The following is a 23701-nucleotide window of genomic DNA, read 5'->3' on the forward strand; positions in this document are numbered from 1 at the left end:
GTTTCCTGCATCTCCTAAGATCACTATGACATCCCACTTGGGCTCTTCACTGGAGTTGATCCGGTTCTTTGACATTGCTTTTCTGTTCTTCATTATCCTCATGGCTCAGTTTCCTGATGGTACGAAGTGCATTCAAGGCTGCAAGTTTTCTGAGCATATGTATCTGCCTGCAGTTACTAATAATGAACACTCTGATAAAGACTCCTGGTCTGACCTCTCAAAATATGTCTATTCTGGATCTCATGAATGAATTTCCATATAACATAGATTAGGCCAGAGGGCGGGGGGGGGGGGGGGAGGGGGGAGCATCTGGCTGAGAACAGCTCAAGAATGTAGATATGGATAAGATTCTGATGAGATTCCCTGGGTGGAGATAGCTGCACAGAGACCCTGGGAAGCGGCATGATCAATGGACCAGGAGAGCAACTTCGAGCTGTGAGACCAATGCAGATTCCCCTCAGCCATAATTGTTGAAGGGAAGAGAAAGAAAGAAAGAAAGAAAGAAAGAAAGAAAGAAAGAAAGAAAGAAAGAAAGAAAGAAAGAAAGAAAGAAAGAAAGAAAGAAAGAAAGAAAGAAAGAAAGAAAGAAAGAAAGAAAGAAAGAAAAGAAAGAAAGAAGGGAGGAAAGGAAGGAAAGGAAAGGAAAGGAAAGGAAAGAAGGAAAGGAAAGGAAGGAAGGAAAGGAAAGGAAGGAAGGAAAGGAAAGGAAGGAAACGAAGGAAGGAAGGAAGGAAGGAAGGAAGGAAGGAAGATTGATGAAGGAATATAATAGATAATAGATATATAGACATATCTATTAGATATGTAGATAATATAATAATAATAATAATAGAATTCATACTAAAAGTGGTCGTGGATTTCCTTGGACCAGTTGGTCACAGAGGAAGCCATGAGTTGTGAATCCCTCAGATAGGACTTGAAGGACAGATCTGAAATTATCCAGGAGACATCTGTGAGCAGGAGGGATGGATGGTTAGAATTCATACACAGATCTCCTGCACCCCCACCCCTGGCCCACCACAAGACATGAACTTGTGGATGGTGGGCAAATGGACCAACTGAGTTTCCTGAGACTGATTCCTTCCAGAAAATTCTTTCTTTTCCTAATCACTCCTGAAAAATAAAATTATTATGCTCCTGGAGGATAAGACTGAGACTGAGACAAAAAAAATATTACCATTAGTTGAACAATGACAAAACAAAAGGTTTTCCATCCCTGAGGAATCCAGTATTTGATATTTCCTATTCTGGACTTGGGATTTACTCATTTGAAGAAATTCTGTGTCTTCACCTTTAGATGTCACAAGCCTTTCTTTGGGGGTTAGTTTTCATGATGTCATAGTATTTGGAATTTTCCAGATTGATGTACTGTGGATTTCCATTCCGCAGTCAATTGAGGGGAAAAGGGATGTGTAGAGTGGATTCCTATTTTCCTGCATTTACCACTTCAAACCACACCCTATTTTTCCACACAGCAGGAGTTGAGAACAAGGCTGGCTCGAGATTTCAGTCTACTCTACCCTTTGCCTAGGTGACTGTTCTCAAGTTGCTGAAGACTATGATCATGAGTCTAGGTATTGATGGCTCCTAGTTATTATCTTAGTGACTCAGGAGGAGGGGATCTCATGATTTCATTTTGAATTATGCTCTCCCACCACCACCACCCCCACACCAAATCAATATCTTTCCACTCCTCATCCAACAAATAAACCTAAGATGAAAGTGAAGGTGAAGATGTAGAGCTGCAAATAGGATTGGAAAACCTGAACGTGTGTGTTGGGGTCTGTCATCTTCTGTGAGTCTGAGAATGTTTATTTCACGTGTTTAAGTGCTTCGTGTTTGGTGACTATATATTAACCCATGTGATTGCTTCTTCATCGATCACTCCCTTTATTTATCTGTAATGATCTTGTCTCTTCTAACTGGTTTTAATAGGAACTCTCTTTTATCAGATGACAGGGTGGATACTCCTGCCTTCTCACAAGATGAATTCGCCTGGAAGATTCATTTCCATCCCTTTGCTCAGATTTGTGTTGATCTCTGACTATGATATGAGTTTATTATGGACAACACATGAGTGGATCTTGCTTTTTTGCTCCAGTCTGCTCCTCTAATCTTTTATAGGACCAGACTTGGCCCCATTGACTTGTTTCTGTGAATCAATCCAGCAGTCTCATTACCAACATCTCTATTCCATCCCCAGGTCCCAAATATTTTTATGGCCAATCCTGGGACTTGAACTCAGGCCTGGACTGCATCCCTGAGTCTATTTGTGCTGCAGGCTGGTGCTCCATCCCTTGAGCCAGAACACCACTTCTGGCTTTTTCTTAGTAGTTGATAGATTCCTCCTGCAAAGGAAGAGGAGTTGCCCTTCTGTGACTTAGATCTAAAGACTCCACTCTATTTCTTCCCATCATATCAGTGTGAGGCTTTTCAGTCAGAAAATCATGTGCAAAGCTCATCTGTGCATGCTGTTCTTCCTGTCGTGCCAATAGCACACATCCACTCTGCCAGGGCCTCTGCTTCTGCCCATAAAATCCATAGATATTGACTACAGACTCTGCTACCTGGGGTTGACTGTGAACTTCACCCCATGGTGAGAAATTAAATGTCCCCAGGTGCATTTCCCTTCAACTGTTATTTGAGGGATGTGGTCAATCCATAGGAATGTCTAATAAAGAATGTTCTGTGAGACATCTATAGAAGTCACTGTTTCTCTAAAGGACATAGACATTGAGTTAATGCTTTCCTTTTATTTAGGACATGTCCTGGGACTTGGACTCAGAGCTTGGCTGTTATGTCTTAGATATTATTTTTCTCCTGCTAACACTCTACTACTTGAACCACAGCTGCACCTGTGTCCTTTGGGTGGTCAGCTGGAGGAAAGAGACTCCAGGACTTTCACATGGCCTGGGCTGGTTTGGAACATTCCATCTGATTCTGATGCTATCTGCCCCAGGACTTCACTTCTTCCACCTGATAGGTAAATCAACCTCAGTTGCAAGGAAGCTTTGCCATTTCACCTTCAGCCAGAATAGAGACTTGGTTGCCCTTCCATCCATTTCACTAACTGCCAAGTCGGAGACAATAAATAATTGTGTACATGGAAGAGCTAATCAGTTCACTGCTCCCTGTGAACACAAGTGTCCTCAGCTCACCATGTTCTTGCTGCTCATCTGCTTGTGAGCTGGAATTCCCTCCGGACTACCTGTGTCAAGCAGGATTAGTTTTTTGCGGGGGGGGGGGGGGGGGGGGGGAGGTGAAGAGTCAACATCCCTGGATGGTGAGCACTGATTGGTGCATCCAGGCGGCTGATTCACAGGAGACTCTCATAAAAACCAGGAGGAGCCACCGTCCTCCCTAACCACGGAGCTGGAGACAGAAAGCCCCACAGCATGAGAATCCTGCTGCTGGCTCTTCTGCTCGCATGGACTCATGCTTGGCAGAAATCTCAGTTAGAACCCTTCCAGGTAACCTGAATATGGTGATGTGGGGAACTAGTGTCTGTGTGGGGAAATTGTCTGTCTGGAAGTCAGTGTGTCTGTCTCAGATTGCTTCTGTGTATCAATCACACCTTATTAATAAGTTGCTCTGTATGTCTATATTCTTCCAACTCATCTTCCATTTTGAATTCTTCCTTTGCATTCTGCAGTAAATATAAAAGATTATTAAGAACATGTGGACAGGGGCTGGGAAGGTTGCTCAGTGGTAAAGTGCATGCCTTGCATGCATGAGGCCCTGAGTTCGATTCCTCTGCACCATATAAGCAGACAAAGCTGGAAGTGATGCTATGTCTCAAGTGGTAGAGCGCTAGCCTTGAACTGAAGAGCTGAGGGACAGCACCTGGCCCAGAGTTCAGGGCCCAGGACTGACCAAAAAGAAAAAAAAAGAACATGTGGACAGCATGATCTGTGGTTTTTGCAGTGTTATTTCATATAGGCTTAGGTATTGAATTTTTATAATTTTGTACATGTGTTACTTTCACCCACGGGTCTCCTTGTGATCATTTCAAAGAGGCCTAGAATGTCCCCCTGAAAATCTTCATCCTGTCTAGTTCTCTCTCTCTCTCTCTCTCTCTCTCTCTCTCTCTCTCTCTCTCTCTCTCTCTCTCTCTCTCTCTCTCTCTCTCTCTCTCTCCTAACTTATTAACACCATGCAGCAAGAATCAGAGACTCTGAATACTTCCAGTGAATTCTCTTCTGAAAGAAGCAGAGCCTGGTAGCTCATATATGGAGAGGGAAGTCTCCAGGTCATTGCAAGCAGGTTACTTGAACCTCTGAGTGTTCGGGGAGCATCCTCTACCATGCCTGATGGGTGTTTCTTATTCAGCCAGGATAGTGGTTCACCTACACCCTCACAGCTGATAATGAAGACCAAATCCTGGAGGGTGGACGACAGAGATACTTAATGCTCTATGTCTCCACTAGTAGAGAACGTGATGTCATATCACTTATATCAAGTAAGCTGAGCTTCCTCCACTATATAGGCACCCTCTCACTGAGTCCTAGCTTGTCCTTGACAGCCAAGTTTTCAAGGAAGTACTTGCATTTGGTGGGGAATCTGAGGACCTGTGCTTAAACATATTTTTATATGTATGATGTCCAAATACCTTGTGGAAATGCATGTCTGGTCTACAGGTTAACCAGCCAGATGGGAATTATCTAAGAATAGAAAATACCAGGAAGAAAAGAGCTTTAATTTTAAAATGGGAATAAGTGTCATGCATTTTTTACTCTATGTTGTGGTTGTGAGTCCTCACAAATGTTAAAATGATGACTTACACCTTCTGAGTGGTGAGGTGTAAGGACTGATTCAATATCATACAGCTATTCACCTCATGACAAAGCCGCAGCTATGCAAGTACTTGAAGCACATTTAAGGAGAAAACATTGAAAAAAAGGAGATATGTGTGCATGTATGTGTGTGTAGACAAGTACATATATAGATAATAGATGGATAGGTAGACAGACAGACAGACAGACAGACAGACAGACAGACAGATAGATAGATAGATAGATCGACAGATCGATCGATAGATAATGTGTGTGTATCATTGTCTGTGTGTGTCTGAGGTTTTGTCTGGATATTTCATGATTTTAATGAAGATCACAACAGACAATTCCAGATAACACGCTCTAGAGTGAATACTTGCAACCTTCATTAGCACAAGTTGACAGGCTAGCAGTCTGTATACTTTTTGGATGGAAAGAAAGAGCAAGATGTCTGAGAGAGGTGTCCAAATGATTTTGTGAGTGGAAACACTCACAGTGACCAGGAGGAAGAAATCCACAGTGTGTTCTTTAGATATGAGCAACAGAACAGCAGCTCGCCATTCCCTGCAGGTTGGATTCCTTCATTTCCATCCCTACCACTGGCTGAATGGACAGATCTGCAGATTATCTGTTCTACTTGGAGCTGGAAATTAAAAGCAAAAATACCACACAATTACATCTCAGTGATTCTGAGATCAAGGTCATAAACCAAGGAGGAGTAAGCCAACATCCAACATGATAACTGCTCAGGCCAGAAATCTGATATACAATCAGCAGAGCACCCAAAGAGTAGAGCTATAAAATTAATTATCAGACAGTACAAAATTGAAATTTGTCAAATTCCTTATGGATTGCACAGAATTCCGTCACTGGTGAAAATATTTACGATGATCAATAATGATTTAAAAATGTACTTTTTGTTGTTGTTGTTGTTCCAAAGCTTTCCTTCCTACTGTAAAAGGGTAAAGCACTGTGCAATACAACAAGAGAATGGTGTTTATAAAACAATCTGTGAGTATATGAAGATTCGGGGTACAGCTAGGGCCCCCAGCACTGGGTTCTAGGTCATACGTAGGAGGTGCAGATGAGGGGTGGGGTTTGTAGATACCTCCTGCCCACAAGGACCAAGTCCACGTGGACAAGACCCTGAACCTTGCAAGACTCAGGCCCAGTCCTCCTCCCTGCACCTCCTCCTGTTTCCAAGCCTTCCATGTTGCTATGGATAACATTTGAGGATGCTTTGCAGTGACATGAACAGGTGTTCAAAGGAACTGGAAACCTGCATGATGCTTTCAGGGCAAGCTTTTCCCCCAATCAATACAGGAGCAGCTGCCATGAAAGGCGACCAGACTCTTCAGTAGAGTTGGAGACGTGCTTGAAGGAGCAGATCCTCCACAATAACCGGGAAAATCCCCATAATCCAACCACAGATGCTCATCTCCTAGGGTAGCCGACTTTATGCTTCAGTTACAAGAGGTAGAGGCCTAATCTACTAGGTGTGTGTATGGTGATGTGAAATAATCACCAATGGTTTTCATCTTGCCAAAAAAGGAAGCAACATTCCAAATACTGACTTCCATAAAAATATTCACTTATGCAGAGTTTGTAATGGGGTTTTTTGAAAAAGCAAAGAACAAATTAAAAAACAATCAATCAGGGAAGGCAGGTAAGCAGAAAGACAGTGGTGCAGCCCAGCATAGGCTACATGCTGTCTAAGTAAGAAATACTGAGGTCTTTCACATCAGGGGTGTTTATATGATAATAACAGGTTCTCACCTAGAGTCTTGCACAATTGGATGTTAATCTTTGGTCTTCATTGTTGCTGGTGTTACACTTTCTCCTCGCTAATTCTTCCTGCAACTCACTCTTCACATGTTCGTTCTTCAGATAGACAAAGTCATGCTTTGCTTGCCTTTCCAAGCCAAAAAGAGGGAGCTTCTGGCTCTTATTCTGAATGCCTGTGTGTGAGTCCCTTTCCCTAACTTATCTTTGTTCCTTTCCCCGTAAAAGGATTTTGCTCTCTTTAATCTTTTTTTTTAATGCTTGTGTCTGAGTAACTTCTCCTTGTATTCACAGCCATCCTTGTGTCTTGCTGGGCTGTGGGAGCATTTCTTCCAGCTCCCGAAGGCCTAGACATGAGATGGGCCATTCTTAGAAATGCATGTGCCATGCTGTTTAGCCCCAAGAAAGCTAGGCTACAGAGAATGCTCACTCCTGATTAGTTCTGCACATGGTTTGCTTTGATCATCCCTGAGTGTTCACCTCTGTGGTAGGCTTTTGTAAGACTAGGGCCTGCAACCCAAATATGAAGTTCTTGTCCTTATAAGCTTGGTGCACATGAATTTCTGGGCTGCAGGTGTTTGAGTCAGGACTCCACCTGCAATCGCCAGCTTTCCAAGAAAGACTCCCCATTCCATCCTGCAGGATGGGACTTCTCTTGTTTCTTGAGACTGAATTCTCATGTCACCAGAGACATTACCGAACACAATGAACCATCTGTTTTCTTGCATTGTGACATTGTTATTTTGAATTTCCAGAATACACTTTCCATATCTAAATACTGAAAATTACAGATGAATTCCTCACATTGAAAATGGTCTCTGTGAATAGAGATGAAAGGAAAACCAGCACGATCATATTGGCAGGTAAGTACTGCAGCTTCTTCCTATGCAGAGAAGCAAACCACAGCCACTTCTACACTGAGCTTGGAGAGCTGGGATGGTGCATTCATTTGCTCCAGTGTGTTTATCCCTGTGACCTTGATCTTCCTTGGGAGAAAAGGCAACGACCCTGAATCTGGGTCTCAAGACAATGAAGCCAGCCTGGTGCTGGTGGCTTCTCATGCTGGCTTCTCAGGAGGTTGAGATCTGGCAACCAAGGTTCAAAGCCAGTCCAGGCAAGAAAATCCTTGAAACTCTCATCTCTGACAAAACAACCAACAAGGGGAATTAGCGCTGTGACTCAAGTTTTCCAGGGCTAGACTTGAGTGGAAAAGTTCAGGAACAACAGGCAGGTTCTGAGTTCAAGTCCTTAGACCAGCTGACAAGTGATATTGGAGCAGCACAGGCTGGGCAAAATGAGGTGTGGTCAGTTGGAGCAAATACAGCTGATATTCATCCATCTAGCAACCCTAAGATCAAGGGACCAGAGTCATTGAGGGGAAAATGAGGCAGGATATGGAGGAAAATGAGGCCTGGTGAAGGCAACTCAGCAACATGGTGTTTAGAAACAGAGAAACACCATCTTTGCTTCAAAGAAAGACAACAGGAGACATTCCTTCCTGAGCAATGAAATTCTCACCCCAAGAATGAACATTTGTCTGGCAGGATCTGTGCCTTCCCTGAGAAATTCTCTCCCACCCCCCTGCAATGTAAGCCACCTCCTGTCCATAATGCAGATCACAGGGCACCAGCCTTTTCTCAAGGATAAGGATCTGTTTTGTGGCAGGCTGCTTCTTACCTGGAATAAATGCCCCCAACAGGCAGAAACTCAGAAAGAATAACACCAGCAGTGCTTAAAGCAAAAATAAAACACCCAGCTTTGCATAGCTTTGGGGTCAGATCCCTCCACTTACCCTATAAATACCCCCTGACAGCCAGGGAGCTGCATGTGTTTCTCTCTCCCTCCCTATGAGAAGTCCACCCTCTGTGAGGTTGGGCTGGGCCCTTTCAGCTTAGCTATGTGTGCTTTGTCTGCTTGCTTAGCCACTGAATAAAGCTCTTCCCCATTTGACACTGAGTTTCTGGGCTATCGGAGCCATTGGACTGAGGTGGGTAGATGAGGGCCAGGCAGAGTCCCTGGATGGAGGCTGAGGAGACATGGTGGGATTCTGAATCAGGAAACAGCACAGGAGATCCCAGAGGATGCAGTATACAGCCGGTTGTACGATGGTGGATGTGGCTACTGTCTTGTCTTCTTTTCCATGCAGGAAAACCAGGCAGCCTTGTCACTGAAGAGGAAGACATGGAGCTGAGAAGGATCGTGTTGGAAACTGGCATCTAGAGTGACCACATCCACTACATTTGGAAGGGGGAAGGTAAATCACTGCTTTTTTTCCCCCACTATGGGAATAGAGATGAATGGAGAGCATTCATCATTCAGTTGTTCTGTCTGCTGGCCTCTCTTTACTCAGAGTTAGGAGACATCTGCCACAAAATGGAGTCTGTGCACTGGCCTTCCCTTCTGCTTCTTTCTCTCTTCTCAGATGATTGTAATGAAGCAAGAGTTGTGGGAATATATGGAAACAGAAGTTTCTAAGTTGCCTTTGGTAATTAATCAGAAAATCTCTCTTATACATACCCATCAGCTCCAATTAACTGGGCATGCACCTTACATTTAAATCACTGAAATTGGAACCTGGATTGTGGCTTCATAGGAGTTTATCTTCCATGTCCTAGGCTTTACCTTGGATTGTGACTTCGGCCCCAGAGCTCATTCAATCAAGGCTGGTGCACTAACACTTGACCCACAGCTCCACCTTGTGGTGATCTGGGTGTTTGGTGATTCGTTGGAGAGAGGAGTCTGGGAGCCTTTCCTGATTGAACCTCCATTGCCCCAGATCTCAGCCTCCTGAGTTTGCAGGATGGCTGGTGTGACCCACCAGGGCTGGGTGAATGGTATTACTTTGATTTGGGAAAGTAGAGTCACATGGTCAGGTAGAATAAACTTGTGAAGATGAACCCTTCTGAATGTTGGTGTGACTCAATAGACTTGCATGGGCAAAAATCATTACATCATCCAAGACAGTGCTCCAAACCTTATATTACACACACACACACACACACACACACACACACACACACACACACATATGTATATATGTTGTATGTGCATACTATACATTATATAGCCATGTTGTATTATGCATTTATTTTTGTGTAAGGTGTTATATGCTGTTTGCATGAGAGATTTATATATTATATACAGAGAGAGACAGAGGGAGAAATAAAGGTAACATCAAATTTGATGTTACCTTCCTAAGAAATGTCTCCTAAGGAAACACATCCAATCTATATGAAACCAGAGTTTGACTCAGTGGTTTGCTTCTCAGACTCAATTCCAGCATCTTCTGATCAATATCTTCATTCCCTTTCTTTTTGACTCCGCCAGTCCTGAGGATGGAACTCAGGGCCTGGACCCCGTCCCTAGTCTCTTTGTGCTCAAGCCACAATACCATTTTCCACTTTTTTCTGAGTAGTTAATTGGAGAGAAGAGCCTCATGGACTTTCCTGCACAGGCTGGCTTTGAGCCCATGAGATGCCACCCTACCCAACCACAGAGCTGCTTTAAGCTTCTCCCTTAGGAGATAGAAAGCCCCACAACATAAGAATCCTGCTGCTGGCTCTGCTGCTCACATGTTCTCATGCCCAGCAGAATCTTCAATTGTATCAGTACCAGGTAGCCTGAATATGGTGTTATGGGGAACTAGTGTGTGGGGGGAAACTGTGTGTTTATATGTCTCTTTGACTGAGTGTCAGTGTGTCTGTCTCACATTCACTTTTGTGCATCAATCACATTTCTTAATAGATTGCCCTATGTGTCTATATTCAACCATTAGTCTTCTATTTTTAGCTCTTCCTTTGTCATTGGACAGTAATATAAAACATAGTTAAGAACACATGGACCACATGATCTGTGATTTTTGCCATGATATTTCATATAAGCTTAGGTATTAAATTTTTATAATTGTGTGTGTGTGTGTGTGTGTGTGTGTGTTACTTGGACAAACAGATCTCCATGTGGTCATTCAATTAAGGAATAGAATCTCCTCCTAAAAATACTCCTTTCCTGAATCTCTCTCTTCAAATTGATTAATACAATGCAGTTAGAATCAGAGACTCTGGATATTTCCAGTAATTTCTCTTCTGAAAGACAGGAGTCTAGGAACTCAGAATCTGGAGAGGGAACCCTCCAGGTCATCACAAGCAGGTTACTTGAACCCCTGAGTGTTTGGGGAGCAAAACTGAAGATCCATCTTCTAACTTTCCCGATGGGGTGTTTCTCATTCAGTCAGGACAATGGCACACCTATGCCCTAGCAGCTGATAATGAAGAGAAAATCCCAGAGGTTGGAGAACTGAGACTCTATGCAATCTTCTGTGTACTAGATATTGTCATATATTACTCTTCCAGTTTTATATCAAGTAAGTTGTGCCTCCTCCACAATACAGGTCCCAATGTCCTGCATTGCAGCCAAGTTTGCAAGGAATATTTTGCATTGGGTGGGGAATCTGAGGACCTATACTTCATCCTTCTGGAACCTACTTTCATAGGCTCTGATGTCCAAATCCTCATCTAAGGCCCTGTGGAATCACAAGCCTGGTTTTTCCTAGCAGTCTGCAGGTTAACCACCAGGCAGTATATTAACTAATTGACAACAGACAAAAGAACAGGATGGAAAGAGCTTTTCTTGTAAAATGGGAATGATAAGTCATTAGATTTTCACCCCTTGGCCTGGTTTTGAATCTTCACAACCTTTAATATGATAGCGCAAACCTTCTGAGCAGTGAAGTTTAATGACTGATTTAACATCATAGACCTAGTCACCAAGATTCTCAACATGACAAATTCTCAGTATAAGAAATATTTTAAACACACTTAAGGAAAACAGCATTGAAAAGGAGGTATGTGTGTGTTTCTGTGTGATTGTGTGTTGAGGGGGGATTGTGTGAGTTTTTCTCTGGATGTTCTATGCTTTCCATGAAGATCACAATCAATTCCAGATAAAATGCTCCAGAGTAAATATTTGCTATCTTCATAAGCCTAAGCTGAAGAGCTAGCAGTGAGCACGGGTGCTTTGGGAGCAACAGAACAACATGGTGAAGAATGCTTTGCAAATGAGTTTGTGAGTGAATACACTCCCAGTGACATGAAGGAAGGAATCCATGGAGGAGGGAGGGGTTGGATCTGAGCAACAGAATAGCTCTCTATCCCAAGCAGGTAGATTCCTTCATTATCCTCCCTACCAATGTAGGGCCAATCTGCAGATTATCTGTCCTAGACAGAAATGAAATTTAAAAACAAAAATCACCACTCCATGATGATGTGCCGTGATTCTGAAAATCACTAGAGCTCTGCACAGGAAGGAGTTCCTAAAGCAAGGAGGAAAAACAACCCAAAACAACCCAACAGACAAAATGAGAACTGCCCAGGGCAGAAATCTGATACACAAATCAGCAGAGCACCCCAAGAGTGGACATAGGAAATTTAATGACAAGATATTATGTAATCGAATGTTCTCAAATTGCATCTAGATGATCCAATATTTTATAACTGGTACAAATGTGTGCAATGATGGATACAGATAAAAGAACTCTTCTGTTATGCTGTTGTTGTTGCTGTTGTGGTGTTAAAGGACTGGTTCTGAACGCCAACATGGGCATTTCCATGCATATAAAAGTAAAGATGGTGTTTATAAAGTATGCTGTGAGTATCTGGTGGTCTGGGGATAAGTCAGGGCTCCCTCCACTGCTGTGTCCTAGCTGATAAACAGATTTTGCACATGAGGGGTGGGATCTTAGACAGCTTCTGCCCACAAGGATTGCATCCTTGTGGACAAGACACTGACCCTCGCAAGGGCACAGGCCCAGTCCACTTCCCTTCAACTCCTTCTGTTTCCAAGCCCTCTGTGTTGCTATGGAGGTCCCAATGAAATAGTCTGTTTTATGTTATAGTCTGTTATAATTTTTTTCCATTTCACTTAAAACAGTTCTGCCCAGACTGATCAGATCAATTAATGGAGCAAGATTAACAAACCGAAAGTACATTCCAGCACATAAGTAGTTTGATAACAGTGCATTTTAGATTAGAGAATAAACAGCGTCTCAAACTGGTGATGTAAGCACATCTCATTCTTTAAATGATGATAAATTCCAAACCAAAATCCTACAACTTCATTAAAAGATACTTTATTTCAGATCTGTATTGTATATACTCCCCAAGTTTACCAGCGGATTTGAACATAGTTGTGGTCCTTTTTATTCCACATATGCTCATGGTCATTTTCTTTCTTCTTTATTATTTGTAAATAGACCTTAGAAGGATAAGTGTGCTTGTCTCCATAATCTTGGTATCATTGTCACATTTCAGAAAAGGCAGTAACTCCCTAATATCATCAAATAATCTTGATATGTCAATATGTCTCTCTGTTTTGTTGTCTTGAATTGATTGATGTAGCATACAAATCACATCCATACATTCTGTATGGATATGACACTTTAGGCACTATTTACTTTACCACATTTTGCTAAAGAAACCAGTGGTCCTGTGGAGTCTCCTAGAGTCTGGAATTTTTTGTGTTGTTACCTAAGAATTCTTGCTTTTGGTTTTGTAAGATGTAGTCTGGCAATTTAACTATTTTGGCTAAACTTGTGATCCTCTTGCCTGAGCTGCCCACTTCCTTTATTTTTTAATTTTTATTTAATTATTTTTAAATTGTATTGTAAAGGTCTTGTAAGAAGACGGGAGTATTAATAAGTAATGTAAAGAGTACATTTCTTGGGGCTGGGAAGTTGGCTCAGTGGTAGAGCACTTGCCTTGCATGCTTGAGGCCCTGGGTTCGATTCCTCAGCACCCCATAAGCAAAAAGAAAAAAGCTGGAAGTGGGGCTGTGGCTCAAGTGGTAGAGTGCTAGCCTTGAGCTGAAGAGCTGAGCGACAACGCTCAGGCCCAGAGTTCAGGCCCCACTACTGGACCCCAAAAAAAAAAAAAAGAGTACATTTCTTTTTAAAAAGTGTTACCCCTTCCCTCATTTTTTTCTGAATTTTCCCCTACCAATACTCTACTCCTACCTGGTACACATCATTTCCAACATGATATCTATAGTGTCTAGTGAGTATCATTATTGTATTGGTTCACCATTTTTTGTTTTGGTTGGTTGTGGGGCTTGAACTCTGGGCCTCAGTGCTGTCCCTGAGCTCTTCAGCAAAAGGTGAGTGCCACAGTGCCACTTTGGTTTTCTGGTGGCTAATTGGAGATGAGTCTCAGGAACTTTCCTGCCCGGGCTGGCTTTGAACCTCGATCCTAAAATCTAGGGCTCCTGAGTAGCTAGAATTACAGGTTTGAACCACTGGCACCTGGCTTGGCTCACCTTCTGTCCCAACATTTATGTGATTCACCTTCCCTTCCCAAGACAAAAGGGTGCAGAAATCAAAAGACCAGGTTCCTGTAGTTGTCCACCATGGCATCCCTGTACAGAGCCCCCTAAGCCAGGGTCCAGCACAGCCACTTGGCTGGCAAGAAATCCATGGTCACATCATCAAATGTCAGTTGTTTCAAAGAAAAAGACAAAAGCGCACAGTTTGAACATGTGCCCATTGGCAGTTTTCTATACAGGGCACAAGAAATTGAGAGAATTAAGTTTACAGTTCTGATACATATGAGCTACACAAGAGATTTTAAGAACACACTTTCAAAATGTTGTAGAATTTCCTGGAGTATAACATAGCTGTTGAGGCTTGGGTATTCCAGCCAAGAAAAAAAAAAAAAAAAAGGCTGGGAAGGTGGCTCAGTGGTAGAGTGCTTGCGTTGCATGCATGAGGCCCTGGGTTCGATTCCTCAGCACCACATAAGCAAAAAGAAAAAAGCCGGAAGTGGCGCTGTGGCTCAAGTGGTAGAGCGCTAGCCTTGAGCTGAAGAGCTGAGGGACAGCGCCCAGGCCCAGAGTTCAGGCCCCACGACCGGACCCCCCTGCAAAAAAAAGGAAAGGGAAAAACAGTATGAGACAATAGAAGACTTATCTTTAAGGGTGAGGGGTGAACAGGCAGAAGTGAAGCTTATCCAGGCTTGGGGAAGTCCACACATGGTGAAGAGGGCAAGCTGGCACAAAGGCAGTTCACCTAACCCTAAAGAGGCAGATGGGAATTAGCCCATTCTATAGGAGGGGTGAGTGGACTTTGTCCTCTCTTGCTTGCAGATGGACCCTGAAAACCTGGTGGTAAATTGAGTGATATGATTGGTATTGCTAGAACTGCCCCTTGGATGTATTAAACATTTTTAAAAAAAGGTTTACAAAGAGGGTAAAAAAGTTTATCTGTGTAATGCGACTTGGTTTCAATGCTATACTGATATTGGATATGTGTTTCAAAAGACAAAAAGATGTTAAGTCTAGATTCTTGGTACAGTGCTGTTGATTGTAATTCTTGCATTAAGGAAAACTGTCATTTGAGTTCAAAAGTTTTCTAAGAGGTAATGCAGAATAAAAAAAATAAAATGTATCTTTTAAAACAAGAAGACAAGAGGCAATGTGTGTTACCTAGCCCCTCAAGATTTTATTTCTTTTATTTGTTTTTGTACGTCATGGGGCTTAAACTCTGGTCATGGGTGTTGTCCCTCAACTCTTCAGCTCAAGGAAAGTGCTCTACCATTTGAGCCACAGTGCCACTTCTGGTGTTCTTGTGGTGAATTGGAGATTAGAGTCTCATGGGCTTTTCCTGTCCAGGCTGGCTTTGAACCGGGATCCTCAGCTTTCAGCCTCCTGAGTAGCTAGGATTACAGACATGAGCCACCGGTGCCTAGCTTTCCCTCAAGATTTTAAGGGGTTCTTCAAAATGCAAATGAAAACTAAAGTGTGAAGTATTAAAGCAGAGGTGAGAAGAAGGCTGTCATTTACAATCTCTTGGAGGACTATGGAAGATCCTATATTGTTAAATTACAAGGTGCAGAAACTATTGAGCAATCTCACACAAAAATGGAAGCTTTGAAAACTAGAACCAACTTCTCACAGAGACTGGGAGTAGAATAGCTGACCATGTGACAATTCGTAATAATTTTTTTCAAAGATTTTATTTGATTACAAATTATATTGCTGTTATTTTGAAGTACAATGTGATGTTCTTTGTTTTCATTATGCATTGCTTGCATATCTAACATCTGGAACGCATTTTTCTTTGTGTGATGAGAAGACTGTTGAAGGGTCATGAAAGATATTACATGAAGTGAAATATCCTGGTACCGAAAGACATTGAGCAATCTCACACAAACATGGAAGCTAACAAAAACAGAAGTAATTTCTCACAGAAGTTGAGAGTAGAATAGCTGTTAGCAGAAGCATGAGAGATTGGTCCATTTTGTCAGGACTCTCTGTTCAAGATTTTGGTCTTCTTAATCCTTTGGTCAAATTGACCGAGTCAGTGTGGGCTTGAGCAGTGTAAGGTACACTCCGGGAGGGCCCCATACAGATGACTATTCTCTCCCCCCCCCCCGCATCTGTATACATCTTCTACCAGTACCTGTGTGAACTATATAACTGGCATACCTGGAGGCAGTCATCTCCCCCTTCTCTGAGATCACATATTGGTCTGCCCCTGGTCACTCCTCTCATCTGACTGTGGGAGGGTCCCAGGCTCTGAGATCATAGCCACATCAGAGGTTGCCACACCTTCTCCCACCTGGCCACAGCTTTCCCCCACCTGACCACACTTTCTCCTCACCCATGCCCTAGATAAGACATGGCCCAGGGGTGAATTGGCCATTTCTAGCCACCTAGAATCCCCAAACTGGCCTTAAACCAGAAGTTCAGAAATAAACAGCTCTTTGCCTGAATAACATGTGGTGTTCTCATTGAGCACCTACCTAATTAACCTAACATGAAGATTTTCCAGTGTGGCAAGTGCTTAAACATCACAGAGTGATTATGTGGGCAAATACTTTCACTGAGAGCAGTTCACATAGAAATAACACATCAGATAGAGAAAAAGGTGATAGGAATCAAAGGGTTGAGTCCTGGTGTCCTGGAATCAAATTGAATATGGAATCTATACAATGTATAGATTACTCTGTGCAAAGTTCCATGTTTGGAGTTGTCTGCCTATGTTGTTCCAATTGGTTAACCATGGGGAAAGACAGGTGAGCCTGAAGTCTACTTTCTTTATGTGATTAAATAATTTGCAAGTCATAGAGAACATCTACTGTTTCCTGTGATTTCAACCCAGCCCTGAGGAAAGATCATAGCAAGAATTGAAAGTAAGAGATTTTGAACACTTCCTCAGATTCAATACACTCCTGAGTGATGGTAATGAGAAAAGAATCTAATTGGGTGCTGGATACAGAGCTCCCCCAACTCTTGATTCCTCTGCATGATGTCATGGAATCTAGAACCAAGAGCAAGTCTTAGTCTTAAATCCTCTGTAACAAAGTGACTCTGGGAATACTAATGCTCTAGGGGACAGCTTGAGCCAGGGAAAGGTTCAAATCATGAACCTGTGCCTAATGCCTCTACCTTTCTATTCCTGACCAAAAATAGGATAGCTTCTTATAAATAGACTTTCTCTGAAGGACATGAGAGGGTGCTCACTTGTGACAATCCTCTCTCAGCATCTTCTCAGTCAAAGGTCTCTAGGGAACCTTCCTGACCAGTAGGTGACCCCACGTGTGACCATTGTTCTACTTGGCACCCAAGAAGGCTCAGAACTCAGAACATCCCAAACCAATTGCCACTTGATGTCTGTTCCAAGAATTCACTGTTCTTTGATCATCCCTGATGAGCAGTTAAAACTAATTAACAGAGGCCTTGTGTCCTACTGAACTGATGGTTGGAGGATGGTGACAACTTTCTGGTGATTACTGAGCTGAGTGAAAGAACAAGTAAGGGACAAGGGCAGCTGAGGACAGGCATCTTCCTTCTCAGGTCCTCCTCACCAGCCAGGAGCTCAGTAAGTCTCACCTTCACTAGCTGCCTCAGGACAAGAGAGCAGAAGTTGATCTCCCTTGTAGATACACATTCACTGCCACAGTGCATAACTCGCACAAACTAATGCTAATACTAATACCCAAGCTACTTTCCCTCCATCACCCCGTGTCCACTCCACTATCCTGATAACCCAATTCCTTGTCAACACTACACCATTATCTGCCTAACAGGGACTAAGTTATCAGTACTCTCTCAGTCACTATACCCTGAAAACCCATCCCAAACTTCTGGATTACTATGTCTAAGGACATCTACATGAAGAAGAAGATATACAACCTATGTTTCATGGAATTTTATTAATATATTCACCTTTTCCTTGTGTTTGTGCTGATACTTAGCCTTCAATTCATGATGCTTTAGTCTCCTTTAGCTTTTATGCTCAAGCTTGGCACTCTACTCCTTAAGCCACATCTCAAATTCTGACATTGTTCTATTCAGTATCACGAGTCCCCTCACCTGTTGGAGGGAGAGTACTTGTGTTCCCTGTTATCTTTTCTCTTCCAAGATGTTTACAAACCCTACATTGGAAAAACTACAATATTTAGAATTTAAAATATTTTTAAAATTAGTTTCATAACTTAATTGAATATTTTAATGAAATTTTGTAACATTTACAAATGTATTCATTACCTTATGGATATAAATGTAACATCATTGTGGCAATTAAATTTAAAAAATAAAACTATTGCTCTCTCTGCCTTTTTCTAGCTCTCTCTCTCTCTCTTGCTCTTGCTCTTTTCTAGCTCTCTCTGCTCTAGCTCTTTCCTCTCTCTTTCCCAGCCACGTGGAGTGCCAACCTTGCCTGGTCCCATCAGGTCTACTGAATAAACCTACCTCTTACCTGAATACCACGTGAGTGCTGCTGTTCTTACCCCTTTTTCTGCTCTTTTCTAGCTCTTTCCTCTCTCTCTCCTCTCTTTCCCAGCCACGTGGAGTGCAAAAAAAATTTTAAAAAAGATTAAAAAAAATAAAACTATTACAGAATGTAAAAAATGAGAAATATAGATTAAGATAGAGCAGTCCCATGGATAAAAGCAGCATTCAGAACCTCAGTATGTACATACCTCTACAGTGGCTTCTCAGATTTCCCATCTCTTAGGACTTTTACAGGAAATAGAATGTCCCAACTACTCACAAATGTGACACGTGGCTCTGATTGACAGTTGAAATAGAAGGCAAGACATGCCTCATTTCATCACTGTGGTGACAGGTCATCATGGAATGTTCACACTGAATACCTGCCGGCAGACAGTTTATCATGGATAGTTTTATGTGGAAAAAAATAAATCCCAGAACCACATGTTATACTAATACATGCTTATAAAAGTTTTTTAAATGGCCAAAAGTGAGCAGCTTTTGAAATGCACTCTCATTGATTTTGAAAATTTCAGTGTGAATTAAGCATAAAGTTGACATGCAAAAAAGTAAAATAAAATACAACCTATTTACTTGATTTGAAATATCAACCTTACCAATTTCTACTTTGAAATATCAACCTTACCAATTTCTACTTTTCTTGAGTTTCATATAGTTCTAAAATAAAGTTTGCAATTCTTTCAAAGACAGACATATATATATATATAATATGTAAATGTATATATATTGCTTTGTAGTAAGAAATAAGATTACATTTCATTCATTTGAAATATTAAATCAGTGCTATGTATAAATGAGTACAATCTCATCCAGTCACTTGAGTCCACCCAGACTCCTCTATAACACCTGTCAGTTTATGAGACCTTTTACACAATCATTGACTCTCCTGAGGAAGCTCATCTCAGGAGGAGCCATGGTGGAATAGGACACAAGACCCATATCAGGCCCTTGAAAACAGGCACACAAATGAGGAAACTCATTTATTGTGTAATCAATTCTCAAAGAAGGGATAAATTTAATTTTAAATTTTTTGGAATTGAAAAACAATGAAGTGAAGTGTTCTATTAAGAAAAAGACTAGAAAGAAAGGAATTTAGTTGATTCAAAGAGTAAATCACATTTCACCTCACAGTGAATAGTTTCTCTGATACATTAGCACCCTGAGCAAGTATTTCTGGTTCTCCAACACAGCTTGTTCCTCCCTTACAACCTGCAGTGTGTCTGAAATCCAGGCAGTAGAAAACGGTTTGTCATTCTAAAGTATTCAAGGTAGTTTGGGGACTTATTAATTGGCCAGGCACCCATGGCTCCCACGTGTACTCCTCTATTCAGGAGGCTGAGGTCTGAGGCTCTTCAAAGTCAACCAAGGTAGGGAAGACATTGAGGTTATTATCTCTAACTCATCCCCAAAGAACCTGAAGTGATGTGGCTCAAGTGCTAGAGTTAGTCTTGAGCATAAAAGCTCAGAGTCAGCACCTAGCCCTACATGTAAATTAAAGCATCTAAACCTGCTGGGCACAGGTGGATCATGCCTGTACACCTGAGATTTGAGGTTTGAGTTTTGAGGTCAGTCTGGGAACAAAAGTCCAGGATACTCATCTCCAATTAATCACCAAAAAATTCAGAAGTAGAAGTAGAAATGTGGCTCAAGAGGCAGAGCACTGGCCTTAACATGAGCTCAGGGACAGTGTTCATGACCTGACTTCAAGCTCTGTGACTAGGAGACATGGAGCAGGCATGGATAGAGAGAGGAAAAATATATTTAAATGAAAAATATAATTTGGAAAATAGAAAAAAAACTGAAAGAATTATTTCATAAGATACAAGGAAAAACAAAGAATTTCTTTTAAGGAGAAAAGAACAAAGCGAAAAAGGTCAAAGTAAAACCAAGCTGTTCTTACCAAAATTTTACCCCAACCACCACTGCCATCAACAACAAAAACCTTTAGTTTTTCTTTCTGCCAGGGCGGTCATTTGTCTAGAACTGAAAATTCACAGTCTATGTTAAGATGCATCTTCATGCTCTGATCCCTTGGGCTGTGCAGCCTTGGGGAAATGGATAGAATGTGTGTTATCGACTTTTCTCATTTCCTTTGTGTTATGTGCCTAGTCATGGTGATGGGGGCGTGACCACAGGCAGTGGTAATCACTCGTGAGTCTCTTTCTCACAGGAGAGGAGGTGCAGAATTCAAGATCTTCACCAGCAGCAATTGATGCTGGTTTCTCATTCTCTTTTTTCCCTCTCTCTCTTCTTTCTCTCTCTCTCTCTTGCTTGCAAATAAAGTTGGGTTTTCTCGATTTTAAGAACAGAGTTACATAATATTTATAATATTACTTCTAGAATTCAGATTTTTATTTTAATTTTATTGTCAAAGTGATATACAGAGAGGTTACAGTTACATAAGGGAATAAATTTACAGGTTCTTATAGACTATAGTATTGATAGATTCATAGGTTTATAAAATATACAGATTTACACCACATACATTTCTAAACAAAGGGAATAGGGATTTGTCTACACACTCTAAGTAAAATTAGAATTCAAGCTTAAAAGCTGAAGTCATTTAGCTAGTTTTAAAGTGAGAAGACAAACACTTCTAAGCTATTCTCATTCATCCTGAGTGTTCTAAGGATGTCCTCTCTTTAGAGGACAGCATTTCTAGGCAACCACAGACAGTTTGACCTCAATTGTTTCCTTATGATAATGATTGTTCCTGTTTTGTCTTTGAAAGACTTTCACTTTGATTTCCCTAAGAAATCAGTTTTAAGTGTATTCAGGCAGTACAATTTGTGACTAGAGCCATCTTCTAATAGGGTTATTAGTGTTCAGAGACTCAGGCTCATTTCTCTTGCATGACCCTGTTCTTCCAAACCCCCTGGGGCTGGGGTTGTTCTGCTGTCTCCAGATGGGTGTGTGAGAAGCTTCATATGTCAGTGATAGGGCTTCTGGCTCTGAGTGGCTTTGAAGTCTTTCAGGGCTCTTCTCTGCCTTCCCTGTAACTGTTCTGTTCCCTGGTTCGCAGACAGCAGCACCATCTGTGAAGAGCAGGGATTACTATCCTGCTAACCACTTCCCTCTTGCCCCATTTTCTTTTCGAGATAGAGTCTCTGCTATCATTCTTAGGCTGCTCAGAGTGAAAGGCATTTTCCTCTGATGTTTTATCTCTGTTCCCAAGACAAGAGCAGCAGTCTTTGCTAGGTATGCTGGGAACACAGCAGTATGAACTTTCTGTGCAGCCTCCTCTGGCAGCTCTTCCATACCAGACCCCATATCTTCTAAGCTTCATTCCAGGCTCACTGCAGCACTGTCTCTTGCTAACCCTGCAGACTCTGTTCTTATCCTGGGGCTCTGCAGAGGGCAGGGCTTTTGCTTTACAGCTGTCTCTTCATAGCTCGTCAGGAGGGAGAAGCAGTTGAGGGCAGCCACTGAAGTATGGTGTGAGATACTGGGAATGGAGTTCCTCTGCAGGAAGCAGAGGGGAATGGCAGGGAGGCGGCACTGCGTCTAGCTGCACATTGGCAGAAGAGACTGAAATGGTCATGTTAAACTTGATCTCTTTACAAGAAAAGTGGGAAGGTTTGTGACATTTGGGTATGGTTGAACACAGCAGGTGCACTGATTTAGTTTCACAGGGCTGGCACTATCTTGTTTTAAACCATCTTTTATCAGAAAGTAAGTGGCCATCACTTCATCAAATGTTCTCTGTAGTACCAATGTGTAGGTCTGAAGTTTGTTGGATCCCATGAAACACATTCTGGTGACAATTGTCGGACCTAACTTGTTGGACAGTGGCTCACCTGGACACAGACAGCCTTCCTCAACTCTATCAAACCATTACCTGGTGTGTATCTGGCCTCTGCTGTGGGTTTACAGTTAGCATCTGTGAAAGGATGTTATGTCCTTTTGCAGTCAGGTGATATGGTACATCATACCTGCCCTGTATAATTGGTATACATAGTTGGATGGAAGTGGTCCCTTTAAATGGGAATTTTCTTGTAATCATAAAAACCAAGCTGGTGCCCAGGCCCCAGAGATCCACCTTGAAACCTGTTTCAGGTTTCAGGGGCATGGAATATGTAGGCACCACACATTTCTGTGAGCAACTGCCCTGGGGCAATCCTCGGGCTTAACCCAAAGTCATTAGTATTGCCATTTTCATCCAGTAGGATGTTGTCAGGCTTTAGGTCAAGGTGGGCCATCCTATTCAGATGAAAGTACTGCACAGGAGTTACTATCTGCTTCAGAAACTTAGATTCATTCTCAAATAGGTGGCATGATGCTCTGATCCACTTTTGCAGGTTTCCCTTGGTGGCCATTTCTATTACCAGGTAGACATGTTTCTCTCCCTGGATCACTTGGAACACCCTAATCATGTGGGGGTGATTCAGAGCCTTAACAATATCCACTTCATTTTCTACCACCATACGGTAGTCTTCTCTCTCCAGTATTTTTACTGCTACCTCACTGTCTGTGAGGCAGATAGGCCTTCACTTCCCCATAGCTGCCATAGACAATGTACATGCTGTACATGGTATTGACTGGCAAGGATCTCATCTTCCCTGGAGGAGAATGTAGTGTATCCATTGTCATTTGACTCCATTTTCTTTATGGGATGGCAGGGAATCAACCCTAACTAAACTTAGCTCCTTAAATATGATGCATAGTAAATCTTAACTATACTTAGCTAAGTAAATACAGTAGGTAGCAAATCATAATTAAAATTAGCAAAATCAATGTGTTGGGTATCAAATCTTAATGAAACAGCTAAATCAATTCAGTGGTAGTATATCTTAACTGAAATTAGCACAATCTAAACTACAGAATAACAGAAATCCCCAAACCCACACAACACAAAACCTCCCTCCCCAGCTAAAAAAAGTATCAACCTAGCTCTGACTTAGTCCAGTAGTCATCCAAGGAGATCTCAGCACTGCACAGAAACTACCTACCTTCTGGAACCACTGCAGGGACCTCACAATGGCATGTGAGATCAATGAGGAAATGGACCAATCCAGCTGGACCCAGTGACATCAGAGAAGAATGGGCCAATTACAGCCAGGGTCTAGCTCTTAGACCTTGAGGACTGTTGTCAATGACTTCAGGTAGGTCAAGGTGGATGACTATGTTCATCACCATGGCAATGTTTTGGGACAGTGGCCAAGCACCTCTCTCCTTCTTCAGGGCCATGGGATCCTAGGATCTGCTCCTGCACAGACACTAACCCCAGGCTCCCAGTGCAAAGACCTCAGTTTTCTTGTGGGTAGGTCCTAGGACTGGGTCCAACAATGTGTGAATCCATGGTGCACCACAATGAAGTCCTAGGCACACCAGAGCTTATCAAAGAGACTACCAGAGTGATATCCAGA

The 23701-nt window shown here is 42.1% G+C and overlaps 2 long non-coding RNA genes across 2 annotated transcripts; one reads left to right on the forward strand and one right to left on the reverse strand.

The window, feature by feature from the left end:
• The first annotated feature begins 1394 nt into the window (after positions 1-1394).
• LOC138827133 (uncharacterized) lies at positions 1395-9451 on the forward strand. Its single transcript, XR_011371987.1, has 4 exons — positions 1395-1574; positions 7310-7417; positions 8701-8808; positions 9170-9451. It is a non-coding gene; the product is annotated as an uncharacterized lncRNA (long non-coding RNA).
• An 8319-nt stretch (positions 9452-17770) lies between these two features.
• On the reverse strand, positions 17771-23254 carry LOC138827135 (uncharacterized). Its single transcript, XR_011371988.1, has 3 exons — positions 23222-23254; positions 18524-18697; positions 17771-17915 (listed from the first exon to the last, which is right to left on the reverse strand). It is a non-coding gene; the product is annotated as an uncharacterized lncRNA (long non-coding RNA).
• Between the last annotated feature and the right edge of the window lie 447 nt (positions 23255-23701).

This window comes from Dipodomys merriami, unplaced genomic scaffold, assembly GCF_024711535.1.
Source record: "Dipodomys merriami isolate MVZ:Mamm:240054 unplaced genomic scaffold, mDipMer1.0.p SCAF_151, whole genome shotgun sequence".
In the NCBI taxonomy this organism is placed as follows: domain Eukaryota; kingdom Metazoa; phylum Chordata; class Mammalia; order Rodentia; family Heteromyidae; genus Dipodomys; species Dipodomys merriami.